This window comes from Rhagoletis zephyria, unplaced genomic scaffold (assembly GCF_001687245.7).
Source record: "Rhagoletis zephyria isolate East Lansing unplaced genomic scaffold, Rhagoletis_zephyria_1.1 Rzeph_scaffold_01354, whole genome shotgun sequence".
Taxonomy (NCBI): domain Eukaryota; kingdom Metazoa; phylum Arthropoda; class Insecta; order Diptera; family Tephritidae; genus Rhagoletis; species Rhagoletis zephyria.
The window spans coordinates 62,680-77,615 of NW_016158438.1; the positions used below are offsets into that span (position 1 = coordinate 62,680).

At 36.9% G+C, this 14,936-nt stretch overlaps 1 long non-coding RNA gene across 1 annotated transcript in view; it reads right to left on the minus strand.

Moving 5' to 3' along the window:
- The window catches only part of LOC108363735 (uncharacterized), a 38,835-nt gene extending 27,688 nt beyond the window's left edge, over positions 1-11,147 (minus strand). Inside the window, exons 1-2 of the long non-coding RNA XR_001847651.1 lie at positions 10,935-11,147; positions 8,803-9,252 (exon numbers count right to left, since the gene is read on the minus strand). This is a non-coding gene — a long non-coding RNA (uncharacterized LOC108363735). The remainder of the gene's footprint in view (positions 1-8,802; positions 9,253-10,934) is intronic.
- Between the last annotated feature and the right edge of the window lie 3,789 nt (positions 11,148-14,936).

The following is a 14,936-nucleotide window of genomic DNA, read 5'->3' on the forward strand; positions in this document are numbered from 1 at the left end:
TGTAAAGGGGGCGTGGCACTTCCCATACCAACCGAATTTCTCATGGTGCATATCTCTGAAAGTGTTCATGGTAGAGTTTTGGAAATTGGTAGGAGATGTAGCTATAGTAAAAAGGGGTGTGACATCTCCCATACAAACCGAATTTTTCATACTGCTTATCTCTGGAAATTTTTTGGTAGAGTTCTAGAGTTTCGTATGGAGATGTGCGAAATTAATTGCATACTCTTGGAGAAAAATTGTAACTATTGGAAAAGGGGGCATGGCATCTTCCATACAAACCGAATTTTTCATACTGCTTATCTCTGGAAATTTTTTGGTAGAGTTCTAGAGTTTCGTATGGAGATGTGCGAAATTAATTGCATACTCTTGGAGAAAAATTGTAACTATTGGAAAAGGGGGCATGGCATCTTCCATACAAACCGAATTTTTCATACTGCTTATCTCTGGAAATTTTTTGGTAGAGTTCTAGAGTTTCGTATGGAGATGTGCGAAATTAATTGCATACTCTTGGAGAAAAATTGTAACTATTGGAAAAGGGGGCATGGCATCTTCCATACAAACCGAATTTTTCATACTGCTTATCTCTGGAAATTTTTTGGTAGAGTTCTAGAGTTTCGTATGGAGATGTGCGAAATTAATTGCATACTCTTGGAGAAAAATTGTAACTATTGGAAAAGGGGGCATGGCATCTTCCATACAAACCGAATTTTTCATACTGCTTATCTCTGGAAATTTTTTGGTAGAGTTCTAGAGTTTCGTATGGAGATGTGCGAAATTAATTGCATACTCTTGGAGAAAAATTGTAACTATTGGAAAAGGGGGCATGGCATCTTCCATACAAACCGAATTTTTCATACTGCCTATCTTTGGAAGTGGAGATATACGAAATCAGTCGCATACTCATGAAGATAGAGGGCAGCTGTTGGAAAGGGGGGCGTGGCTCCTCCCATATAAATCGAATTTTTATACTGCATATCTCTGAAAGTATTCATGGTACAGTACTGGAACTTCGTATGGAGATATGTATATAGTTGAAATCAAGCCCATACTCATGGAGAAAATTTGGGCTATTTGAAAAGGGGTGTGAGGCCTGCAAACGTACCGACCTTTAGCTATCTTTGAATGAATTTTTTTATTCTTCTGTAGGTGTGTTTGTGAGTGAAATCCTCCTAAATGGTTGTACGGATTTTAACGAAACTTTTTGTGTATTTGAGTGGGTCTCTGGATGGTTTAGTTTCACAATTTAATCCGACAGTTGGCGCTGTAGTTGAGTTATTACTAAAAATCTTATTTATGATCCGATTTGGCTAATGTTTTAAATATGTATGCAATACTATTGCAAAAACGTGCTGCCAAGTGGTGCTGAAGTCGAGCTATTACTTAAAATAGCCAAGTGAGAAAAGGGGCCGTGAAGGTCAGATTAAATCGACCTTTTGCACCATTGAGTATATCGACGGTCCTGCGTTGCAATTGGCCCAATGGATGTGATTTTCCAATATAATTATGCGTTCAAACTTTTAAGGTACAGAACAATGATTCGCACCCATTCTGATTTGGCACCTACTATACTGTAAAGCTTCTAGGACATTCACTATAGAACCGGGTATTGTTGCCGCCAGGGAGTGAAGAGGAAAAAATGTATTTCGCTTTGCGAATAACCGTGCTATGAAATTCCGCACAACTGGAGAATTTCAAGAACGCATATAACACTTTCCTTAGGTTATTTAAAGCGGCAAATGACCACCAAACCTTAATCTTAGCAGACAAATGTGCCAATCAAAATCGTAAACGTGAATTGTTGGTGAAAATGTTGCACCAAAAAGTTTCAATAAAATATATAAAAATTTTGGGCGGGACGAAGTTCGCCGGGTCTGCTAGTTTGTAGATATTTTCCAGATTTGGTAGATTTTTTTTAAGTGGATGGTAAGTATTTTTTTTTTTTTGGTTTTCTAGCAGCTCTAACCCATGCCGTTCGATTTAATTTCATCCAATTTTTTTTTCCATTCCATATGTTCCTTACTTTGTTTATACATATGTATATGCATACAAACTATCAATCTCTTTACATTGCCATTTAACGCATTTTAAACGCCTTATCAATTCATTTATTTCCACTTCATTTACTTCATCTAGGAAGTGTATCCGTTCCACAAAGCCTTTCATTTGCATTTGGTTATTTCTTGCTTTCATTGCCTTATTTTCAGTTTCGCTCTACGCTAATAGCTCGCCTTATGTACATATCGATATTTTTTATCGCCACCATTACTTCTAATTTGTAAAGTAAGCAAGCGATAGCTTTTTCATTCATTGGATTTGTTCACGTATTCATGTACTACATACCCTCCAGGGAGTGACGTTAGCTTATACCTAACTTTAGACTGTTTACGCGAACACTAGTACTAACTATTAACTGTATATTTTGTTAGAAAAAAGCTAACTACATACATTTGTGCGGCGATGGCCGCAAAACAGTCAAGCCAAGATATCTCTGCATTGCATGTCAACTAACTCGTAACTAACTGCTTTTGGACATATTTAAATGGAAACTTGTAAAGAAAACAAACTCCCGATTGACTCTGAACGACTTTACAACTCGCTTTAAGTTGGTTTTGTCATAGCTAATTAAAAGTGGGGTATTTATCGAAATACCGCCAAAAAGCTTGATTATTTTTAACAATTGACAATTTTTCACTGCAGGGTACGTACATATAAAATCCTCAAGAAGCCATGTAATGAAATTGAATTGAAATTTTATGCGAAATCAAGCAGAGTAAAGCTTCAATGCAAATACTAAACTGTTTTGTGGGAGAATAGATTTTTGTGTACAACATTGCTACGTAGTTTGTAGTTTGTTGTTGGCTTTTCTATTCAAACTATATTGGATCAAGGATAATGGGTTATTCGTTCAACTAAACATTTCATTAAATTGCTTGAAAATTTGTGCTGGTATCTAATTTGATGGAAAAGCTTAAAGTTGTTTTCTTTCGAGCAGCTGGGACGGCATAAAATAAACAACGAAATACCAAAGGCAACACAGCTCGTCGAAGATGGCAAAGCCGCTGTCATCATAGCGTGAAATCCCGAAGAAGCTTCAAGGATACTAAAAACCAAGCTATGATCAGAACTCAGTAGTAGCTGGAAGACTAGCGACAGAAAAAGCAGAAGACACTTTTTCACAAACAAACTAATGCCGGTGGAAGTCATTTAACAAACTACTGTTGTAGCGCTGACACTAGAGTGTTCGATTATTCGCCTTCTTTCCAAACCGGTTTTCGAAAGGCAGAAAGTGTTCGGTCGTAGAAAGGCTCTACGTGGCTTTCCGAAGATGTTGCAGAAACTACAATGACTAAGAAGAGGGGGAAACAGTCATACATATTCTGTGTAAATGCCATGCACTGTGTAGGAGCAGGCTGCGCCGTCTGGGTTTGCCGTTCCTGGCCGACCTTAGGGAGGTTTCAAATAGCGACGCATGAAGCCTCAACCTTACAGTCTTAATCTTAATGTAAATCTTAGTCTTAATAATAATCTTAATCTTAATCGTGCCCTATCACCCCCGCCATCCTCTCGCTTCTTCTCTTGCTCTGTCGTTTCATTGGAGTTTGGAATTAGAGCCCAATAATCATATCGCTTTTTCGTTACATCGTTGTTTGCATTTACACCCAACCAAGCGCAAAGAAGGTTCACTTCAACAATTTATTTCACCTCTGAGTAACTAAGTGAGAAGAGAAGAGATAATTGAGAAGTGCACAACATTTCTTCGGTAGAAGAACGCGGTAGATTGGGAGTGTAGTATAACTTTAGGTACTATGTGTTGTTAGTCGCTTAAGCACTCAGCTTTTTTTCATTTCAAGTTTATTTTTCCCTAATTTCTTTTCATTTTCTTTCAATTTGTTATAGTCCACTATTTCATTTCATTCCGTTCCATTTCTTTAATTTTTATTAAATACCTTTTTTTAATTTTTTTACCTCAAGTGAATATATGTATAATCATCTCAAAGCTCAAAATATCACCAACATTTCACTAACAGCATACACTGGGTATAAAAATATCGAATTTGCCCAAGAATGATAGAATACAAGATTGCGCCGATCAGAGAGGATTTTTGAGAATAACTTTTGTGTGACGTCACACTGGTGCAATTGCGAGAGAGAAATGCCAAAACGTGAGCAAGAATGGAAGAAGAAGAAAAAATGTTGCAAGGAAAACGTAAACAAGTTGCACCAGTGTGACGTCATGCAAACAACGATTCTGTCAAATTCGTTAAGAGAGGAATAGCGGTCCGAGATCGGCGCAACCTTTGTATTCTCTCAATCGTGGAATTTGCCCAAACTTAACATTTATTATCTGCATAAATATTTAGAGCATTTGCTTAGGACGCAAAGTTATTAACTATTATGAGATTCGAAATTAAGATAAAAGCAGCGTATTGAATAAATAGCGCCAATAACAATGTACTCATGCATTTAACAAGGTATCTACATATGTATGTGTGTATAGATTCACAAAAATGATAAAATAAAAATCATTGAATTCCTTATCAAAACTATTCCAAGTAATAAAACTGAACACTTGCATACATAAATGAACAAATGGGAAATATTTATGTACATAGGTAATAACCATAAACTTAAAAACAAATCAAACCAAAACAAAACATTTTGCATATTTTTTTGTTGATTTTTTGTTTTTTTTTTTTTTTCATTTGGCACTCATTATTTCTAAACGTCTTCTATTCGCAACTCTCCATTGACTCACACTGACTTTATTATCTACTACATATAAAGGGAATGTTGCGCAAATATTTAGTAATTGACAAATCGAATTGAGTTGCTGCAATAAATAAAAAAAATACACATTCACTCAGCTGGTTGTGATAAGAATTTCTTTTGAAAACTGTGCACATGGATGCTATAAAGTATTACTCATTTTGACTTTTGATTTTCTTTTTTTTTTTGCTACATTCGTTTTAACTATAAATGAGAAATGCAGCTTCAGAGGAATCATCATTTTCTTTTGTATAAGAAAAAATTACTTAAAATAATTATTTTCTTTAAAGAACAACCCCCACATGTTTATACGTACATACATATGTATGTATGTATCTATGTACATATGTATGTATGTATCTAAAAATTCATATGTAGATACATACATATGTACACACAAATTTGGAGGCATTTTCTTTGACTTACCGCTTGCGTAATCGGATTAGCTAACTACAGTAAAAGCGATTTGCCTTTTGCCAGGCATGAGTACTGTCAGGTTCGGGGGGCAACGAATGGACGCTGCCAAATGACAGTTTTTTTAGATCGCCTTTGATAGTCATAAAAAGGTAATTTTAATTGGTTTTGGATTTAATGCAATTTTCTACTTATTTGATCTTCTTAGTTTTTCAACATGCAATATACATAGAAACAAGCATAAAATACATACATACATATGTGTATGTACATATGTATATAAGATTGGATCACCCTCCATACAAAAAAAATTGGTAAGTACTGTTTTTCCATCGGAATTAAAACATTTATTATATCAGATATAAAATAGCCGCCAATAACTTTCGGAAAGAATTAAAATTAACGTGAGCTGGACTAATTTGAAAATCTCTCAAAAAAAGTCGTGTTTTTTAAAGTATAATTAGTTTTGGGAAAATTACCTCGGACGATAGAAGAGTTTAAGCTTACAATGCATTGCAAAGTCTGCATAAACATGCTTAAAATTTCGCAAAATCAATTTATTATATTTGAAGACTTCCAGAAAAATTGTTGAGGAAAATATTATATATTTTAATAAAACAATCCTCAGATAGATATTCATATTAAAATTTTTGTGAGCTGAACTGATTTGAGAATACCTCAAAAAGTCTAGTTTTTTTTTTTCAAGAAAATCACCTCAGATAATAGAAATGTTTTAGCTCAAAAGGTCTGCATAAAGATGCTTAAAATTTCAGCAAAATCTTCAATTTTACGTTAGCTGGACTGATTTGAAAATACTTGGAAAAATTTAGTTTTTCTTAAAAAATTACTTCCTATAAATGTTTGTTTCCACATATGATAGAAGGGTTTGAGCTTACAAGGAAACGTATTAAAATTTACGTAAGGTGGACCTATTTGAAAATACTTCTAAAAATTTAGTTTTTAAAAATATTTTTCCTAAAAACTACTTCAAATGATAGAAGAGTTTTAGCTTACAATGTCTGCATAAAAATACTTAAAAATATCATAGAATTATTAAAATTTACATAAGCTGGACCTATTTGAGTATTTATAAATAAAATTAGTTTTTTACATTCTTCATCTAAAAAAAAAAAATCACCCTACATGATAGAAGAGTTTAACTTACAAGGTCGGCATAAAAATGCTTAAAAATTTTATCAACCGAATCAAAGTAATGCAATCTTCATTTACAAATCGGCCCAGCTCACGTAAATCTTAATATCAATCTGAGGATTATTTGATTAAAATTTTAACATTTGTCCGAAATATTTTGCGAGACGTCTTCAGATATAATAAATTTTATAACTCCGTTGGAAAAAAGTAACTTACTTTGGTGAGACACCGTAATGCCGTTGCAGTTACTCTATATTTGTTTACACTGAGCTAAGAATAATAAGTATAAGTTCTCTATCTTATTAGAAATATGTATATATGTAAATATTTTTTAAATAAAAAAAGTATGTATGCATATACATACATGTGCCAATAGTAGTTATGATAATTACAATTAGCATCTATTTGCTAAAAAGTTCAACTAGTCCGTATTTAATGTCGGAAATGGCTGCTTCGAATATTCATTTTCCTATTGAATTTTATATACATGTCTAAACAATGACAGTGAGAAACGGTGAAGGGGAATTTTCCGGTTTTCCATAAAAAAAAAAATAATTATGAATTTGAAGATAAAAAATAATTAACTCGAAGCAAATAGTTACATATATGAAAAATTGTCGCGATAACTGGGGTAGCTTTTTCTTGGTAACCATTTTTGAAATTTTTTCGTCATTGGAGGTACGTAAAATATTGAGAATTCGAATACACACATAAATCGATATATGAAAAGTATTACATAAAATCGCAGCACCTTTATGGCCGCTAAAGACACAAAAACAGCGTTCCTAAAATATTCATTTGTACTGAAAGTTCAGAACTCTGGAAAAAATGCGACTGTTTCGGGATGACTCCGGATTCAGTAGCACAGGCAGATGCATTCTTTTTTCATTTCTTTGTATGGAATTAGCTTTCCCAGTTACTTTTAATTAGGAAATGTCCTATGCAAATTTACATCGTTAGATCTAGTCTTCAAATTTTTTGATAAGAGCTTTGGGAATATGTTAGAAATGTAGCAGCTGGGGGTCCAACGAAACCAATAAGGTTTTTAAAGGGGTCTACGGGGAAAAAAGTTTGGGAACCTCTGGTGTAGAACTTATGTGGGTTATCGGAGAAAAACTTGATCAAGTGATTTCCGCAGCTCTTTGGTCGGCTAATGTTTTCCCATCCAGAAAGATTTGCAGAAACTGAAAGACATGTAAGTCAGACGGCGTGAGGTACGGGATATATGGTACATGCATTAAAACTTCCCAGCCAAGTTCCGTCAATTTGCTTCTATTTAGTCATCAAAGACGTGTTTGGTCTGACATTGTCATAATGGAACAAAACTCCCTTTCTGTTGACCAATTCTAGTCCAGTCCATAGACTGTAGAGGACAGAGAGGATCGTTTCGCCGCATTGAAACGGACATAATAGACAATCCAGGTTTAGAAGTCGTGTGTAGCGTTGTATGGGCATCAACTCCATATACGCTCAGAAAAAGTCAGTTAAATATATTTTTTTTTTACACAAGAGTTGGTTACTTTAAAGAAATCCTGTAACTATAACCAAATCACCTATTGAAAGAAAACACATTTAGTTATTGTAACTAAACTCTTTCTCAGTGTAGTGACAAAAATTCACACAGACTTTTCATATGAGCCAATATTATAGGCTGCAGTGTTCTTGTTTTGCTACACTCTTTTTTAACCAACGAACTAAATAACTACTTACATTGCATAATTTTAGCACTTTCGATATCGCTAGCTTAGAGTGAAATGTTGCTTTTTACGAAAACTCATATTTTGATACATGAGGCTAGGGAAATTAAAAGGAGGCATCGTTTCGAAAACATAAAGGTCCTTGTTTTATGTTTTCTCTTACGAAATTTGCTAAGTCCAAAAGAAGCTACGAAAATTCGATAAGTCCAAAATACACTGAGAAAAAAGTCAGTTAAAAATATTTCTCTCAACACATGACTGGTTACTTTAACTAACTATAACCAAACTACACCAAATTATTTGTTGAGATAAATATATTTAGCTGACTTTTTTCTGGTTTTAGTACGAAATCTTTTTATAAAGATCGAATCCTTCTGATTCGCAAAATTTTGTGTTCAAAGTATTGCGAAATACTTGAAAAAAAAAAACAAATATAAGAAGTTTTTTCCTCTCCTGTACAATTTTCAAATGGGAACTCAGCAACTTTTCACTCTAAGCTAGCGATATACATATATTTGACTGGAATACCGGAATTACTTAGTGGGTATACGAGTATGTAGTTATCGGTAGGTACAAGGCCCCTTCATACTTGCTACCCGAAAATAGCAAACTAAAATAACTCGTGCGCGCTCTGAAATTGCCCATTAAATAGTAATTATTCAAAGTGTCACATTTAATATGCACATTTGTTGGTATTTAGCTTGAGATTTTTTTAAGAATTTTAAATATAACTACATCGTATAACTTCAAGGTTTTTTTTTTGTTGACTTACCGAGTTAATTGCAAGCAGCTATAATATTCACACTCAAGTCGCTGTAGTTGCTGAGATTGGGGCATGAGCTGCTTTTATTTTGTTTTTATACAGTTAGTTTGTTTATCTTGTTTTTTTTTTTACTGCCAGCACGGCCCAGAAAAATTTACATAGAATATGCTCCAAATGTGCAAAATATGGCAATCAGCTCGCCGGCGAGTGATGAAGCTTTACTTCATTAGTTTATTTAAGTTTTTAGCGAAACGTTTGCCTTCGCTTTCATGCTTTAATTAATTTTTGCTTTTAACTCTCTAATTACGCTTTGTTGTATTTTTGCACAGCTGCAATTTTGTTGTAACTAATATTACAAAAACGTATTTTTGTTTAAACATTCATTTGTATTTCTTGTAATTTGCCACTTAAAGACTTTATGAGCTCGCTTGGCAGCGCAGCCGTCGATAACGGTTGCTACTGAGAAACGCAAAACAAACCGATAATCAAAAAAAAAAACGGCATAAATAACTTGGAAACAGAGGTGATACACTGAGAGAAAAACGCGTTGTAATATTAAGAAAAACTTTATGAATTCACTGAGGGAAATAACGCATAGTAAAAAATAATATATATTTTTTGTTTTTCACTATAAACTATTCGTAAATATTTAAAAATAATACTTTCATACCAGGCACGCGTGGCTGTGGTGTTGATTCAAACTCAACATTTGAAAGCACATTTACATGCTTTGCTGTAGCTGAGTGGGCAAAGATGGTTGCCACAATTTGTTAGTTTCCAGAGGGTCATGGTTCAAATTCCCATTGTAGGCAGCAGGAAACTATTATTTTTTATCTTAATTATTAAAAAATAACCGTGAAGGCAAACAAAACGCCATCGTGAAGTGCAAAAGCTTGATCTTAATATGGGTGTATTTGAATTGAATATTTTCTACTAAATACGTACTCAATTTGTATACATATAAAATTTTTCACGAGTTGATTTTTTGCTCTTTCATACGCGTATTTTTTAAATTTTGCACGTTTTCTTCAATTTTAAAATTTTTTTCTTTCAGTGACGCGTAAAAATACATAGTTATATAAATATGTATGAGTATGCAAATGCATAGGAGTGGCGACCGGCGACAACGTTGCCGCCGTTATTAAACATTTTTATTGATAAACAACAAAATGAAACAGCCCTTAACAGTGGTGCTAGGGCGCGCCGCGACGGAGCTCAGGTGTTTAGGTCGCGTTGCCTTAGACGACCGACCGACCAACCGACCGTCGAACGCCCGATCGACAAGCGGTCGATGGACGGCCTTTAAGCGCAGTTCAGGGTTCGTCAAAAAGGTGACAAACAAATGTTTATGTAAGTACAAATATATGTTTATAGACGCAAACGCATTTTTGTGTGTATTTACGCTAGGCGCTGAGCATTTTTTTTAGCCAGCCTAAAAAACCCTAGCACAGGAAAAATATAACAGTAACCAACTTGAGCGCATTCACAGCCATTTACAATCTCGGCCACATGCAAGTCCCACAAGCAGCTGGGTAACGTTACAACCTAAAGGAGAGCTCAAAGCAAATGCAAGTAATAAACAAACAAAATGTAAGCAAGAAAACGCAAAGAAAATCAGAGCACGAAAAATTTCTTGCTACTTTTCTCACTCAAAAACTGTTTTTTCCACACATCTTTGCAAGTTCTTTATTGAGTTTTCTACGAAAAAAAGCATAGTTTAAGGCGTTTACACTTGCAGCTAACCTAAATTCTTCAGCAATATTTGTTTTCTACACTTTTTTTCCTGCTTTGCACTGCACGCCGTGGGCACTCAATCACTCACAATTTCCCCAATTATTTATGTACATAGATATTCTTTGTTTTCCCCCCAATGTAATTTGCACTAAACTCCAACGCACAACACTTTTCAGCCTGCGAGACTCCTTTCATGCGCGCAGCAAAAGGATAACTAACTGCAAAATTTTTAGTACGTCTGACATTTGCTCGCGCGCTGTTAAATATTCTGATTTCTGTTTTGGCCGCTCTTCAAAAACTAAAAATTAAAAAAAAAGAAAACCAACGGAAACAAAAACATCGGCCACTTGCTGGCACCTACATACATACTACATGTGTACATTCAACTGAGCGTGGCTTATACGTACAATTCCCTCGTCTATTTATGTATTATTCCTTATTATTTTGTGCGACCAAGAAACGATAACAACACAACCACTTTAACCGATAATAAAAACAAGATTTGTTTGCTTATTGGTACACACTGGCTTGTCGCTTGCGCAGAAAAAGTACAAATTTAACGATAAATATCAATTAAACGGCGCGTCGTTGCCCTGTCGTACAGCACAACATTCAATATCGCTGGATATCTGCTTGAGACTAAAGTGAAACATGTGAAAACCAATTGATAAATGCTATCGCTTAACAGCAAGCAGCTAACAGCAAGCAGCACTGAATAGAGTCGCTGGCTAACAGCGTACGGAAATGTACAATAACAGCGGTGGCGCAACAATTGGCATGTGGAACGGAAACAGCTGCCTAATGCAAATAGTCGAGCATAATGCGAGTGCCAGCACAGCCAACGGCTTTTACTAGGCTCATATTAGCAGAAAATTGCGGTAGTGTACAGTGAATTAACTACACAGCTGTTAATAACAGTTTCTCCACAGTTTTAACTCTTTATATGGTCCCAAAAATTGATTCTCGCGGCGACGTATTTTTTTCAGAGCAAGAAACATCGAAAGCTTAACCCCAGAACCGTCAATGTGAAACCAGCGTCAAGTATTTCGTGGGAAGGTAGTTTGAGCACTAAGCTCTACGTCCGTTATTATTCGACCACTGCTTATGTTGATCTGATTTTAAACCGATCTACAACTTTTTATTGTCCTCCTAAGAAGTTTGTAGACTATCGCGAATGATTAAAACCCAAATACTGTATGCGGCGCCAATTCGGTCAAATGTGGCACAGTACTTACGCGGAGTCAACTCAACATACCGTTTGTGTGCGCTCCGTGTTTGCCTTCTGAACTGTGGCCAACGAAGCAGCTTTCGTAATGATACCCTGAGATATACTGGCCAGCGAATCGATGCTCCTATCATCCGCCCCGCATGTTCTAACTCAAATCGGCCGACGTCGAGCTCGTGAAATCAGCATTACAGAGTGACAAAATATGTACAATATCACGACTAAGTGTCGTTGGGCCTATCGCTGCATGCCAAATCTGGTATCCTGGATTAATACAACGCACGGCGAAGTAGACTTTTATCTGAGCTAGTTCTTGAGCGGGCATCGCTGATTTAAAGCATACCTGTTTAAATTCAAACAGGGGTATGACCCGTACTGCGACTACTTCATAAGTGGCGTGGTATAAGACGTCGGCCACGTATTCTTTGAGTATCCTCAATTCAATCGGCTGTTGAACCAATTGAGACTAGCGGTTGGACAGTTGTTTACGCCATAGTCAGTAGTCGACTATATGATGAAAGGTGTCAGTGACTTGGCATCATCCAGCGACACACTGTCTTCAATTCTGAAGCAACTGAGGAGCCTAGAGAGGCAGCGGCGTATCACCAGTGATTAAACTAACCCGAAGCGTAGCCGCGGATTGAAACCAAATCATGAAGTTCACCAACTAAAACGTAGGCGCGCACTGGAACCTAGGCAGTGCGGCTTTGAAATTCGTGCACCTGAAGAGCAGGTGCGGTGCGGATTGCAACCTAGGCCGTTCCAGCCGTCAAGGCAGTGCGTCTTAAAAACTCCGTGCTTTCAGACCGCCTATTAAACATGAAATTCACAAATTAAAGCGAAGGCATGGGCTGGAACCCAGGCCCAGGCAATATATTTACCTACGTATACGAGTTTGAAACTCTTCTCCCCTTTAAGCCTGCTCAATGTAAAACCAGCGACAAAAGGCAGCTATAAGGCAAGCCATAATTTCAAGATATTTGTTATTACTATTTATACCAGCTCAATTATAAGTTTTATCTGTATCTGTATCTGTACATCTGACCTAGAACGAACGTGCGAGCCTAGTGCTCATACCACCTCCCGACGAAATACTTGACAATTGTACCGGGGGGATTGGTACTTGCATAGTAGGAGGTTTAGTTCGGATTAAAGTCCCACACTGTCAGGTAGAAGCTTTCGATGCTTCCTCCTCATCAAAGAAAAACTAAGAAGTTCGTATCTAAGTCAAGTACCATCCAGATATACATACATACATAGCAATTTAATGCAGTTTATAAGATTTTTTAAGGCTCGCCCTCTTAATGACAAGTGACGCTCAAGAAAACGCGCTTTACATACTTTTTCCACCTTTTTCTGACGCTGCTAGCGTTAATGAGTTTATGCTTAACCCATCCTCGGCTGCTTTTATGGATTTCTCCGCAGTGGCTATTACTTCAGCAAGTTTCTTCGCTGTTATAACAACGCACACATCATCCGCCAAGCCAATTAATGTTGCACCTGTAGGTATTGCAAGCCGCAGGGATGCCGGCATACATAATTTTCCATAAGGTAGGTCCTAGAAGAGATTGCTGCGGTACACCCGACGTTATTTCATACTCAACTAGTCCGTTGTCGCTATATAGTACAGCGCTCTTTCATTGAGGTAATTTCTGGATATGCACCGCACCATTCCTCTATCCAACTGGATGGATGTCATAGACAAGACTGTCAACTGAGTGCAGTTCGCGATGGACAACTGATATAACCCAGGCACAATATTTTTGTGGAGTTTTCGGTTGCGGGACGACTTCGAAATTTTGTCAAATTTTTACCAAAAGTCAATCCAATGAGTGTTTAGTAGAATCTATGCCTGTCTTTTTTGCTTCGACAATTCTAGGTGCGAGCGGCGAAAATTCCGAAAATTTAGTCATCACGACAAGGCTTAGGTATCCGCTTATGAAAGCAAATTTATCACGTTGTGATAAGCAGAAGATACGGCATTGCTTCTCTCGTAGCACCTGTTCCCAGCCAAGCATCAGCAAGGCTTCCGCAAAGTGCACTCAGACAACGCTCCTGTGTGACCACAGTACTAGCCGTGTTGGACTTATAAAAGGCGTTTTACACCCTCTATCCTTCCACGCTACTAGAAGACATAGACGCTTCCTCGCTACCCCAAAACTCTAAACGGTGGTTGGCGAAATTTCTGAGTGGTCGAAACTTGTCGTTTTTTAGAAATAAAATGTCAAACCCCAGGGAAATTAAAGAGGAGTTCCACAAGGTGGTGTCCCCTACCCTCTTCTGTAAAATTTCTAGATTTCCCCCATCTCCCCCAACCACCAGAGAAACTCTCTTCATGTTGTTGTTGCAGTAAGAGCATAAAAATTATCCGAAGAGTTTTTGGGAAATGATGCTGTGGGGACAATCCTTGGCCACATATCAATCTGGGTCGTTCCGGTTACTTAGACCCGACTGTCGTGGCAACGAGAGTCTCCATCATTGCGAACGCTGACGATTGCTCGATAATAACATCGGGCAATGGAATTGATGACCTGTGCTCAAAAGTACACGGTTACCTCTGCGAACTTTCTCGCTTCTTCTCCCACAAAATCCTCAGCAACCATTTATTTTTACCACCTGGACGAATGACGTCAGGCTACAACTGGATATTCAGGCCGACGGCGAATTAAATCCGACAATGAACAAACCAAAAATGCTCGGAGTTACCTTCGACAGCCTGCTATCTTTCTCGGCGCACACAACCGCAATAGCCTGCGGGTTATAAAATATGTAGCGCTCTTGTGGTCGCCGGGGGAAAGTTGAACGCATTGGACGAGGCTTACTGGGTCTACCGCAGAGCTTACCGCAGAGCTAAGTAAGCCGATATACCAACAACAACAATGTATTAGAAGCACCAAGAGCAGAAGGTGGTTTATTTGGCGCCGTCTAAAATAATTTTGGCTTAAGTGTTTTTAGAAGAGCCTGCGATGAGATTTTCGGCATCGTCTAGTGGCTATTTACAAGTCAGAATTTAATCGAAAGGGTATCCAGTGTCGGAGAGATAATCATTATTGTCTCACAGTATTTATGTATGTATATCCCAGTTCTTGGCCCTCACTCTGCTATCATCGATCAGCAATGTTATTATTCTCATTACATCTAATAACATGCGATAATTTATACATTAAACTATTGATCTTAATGT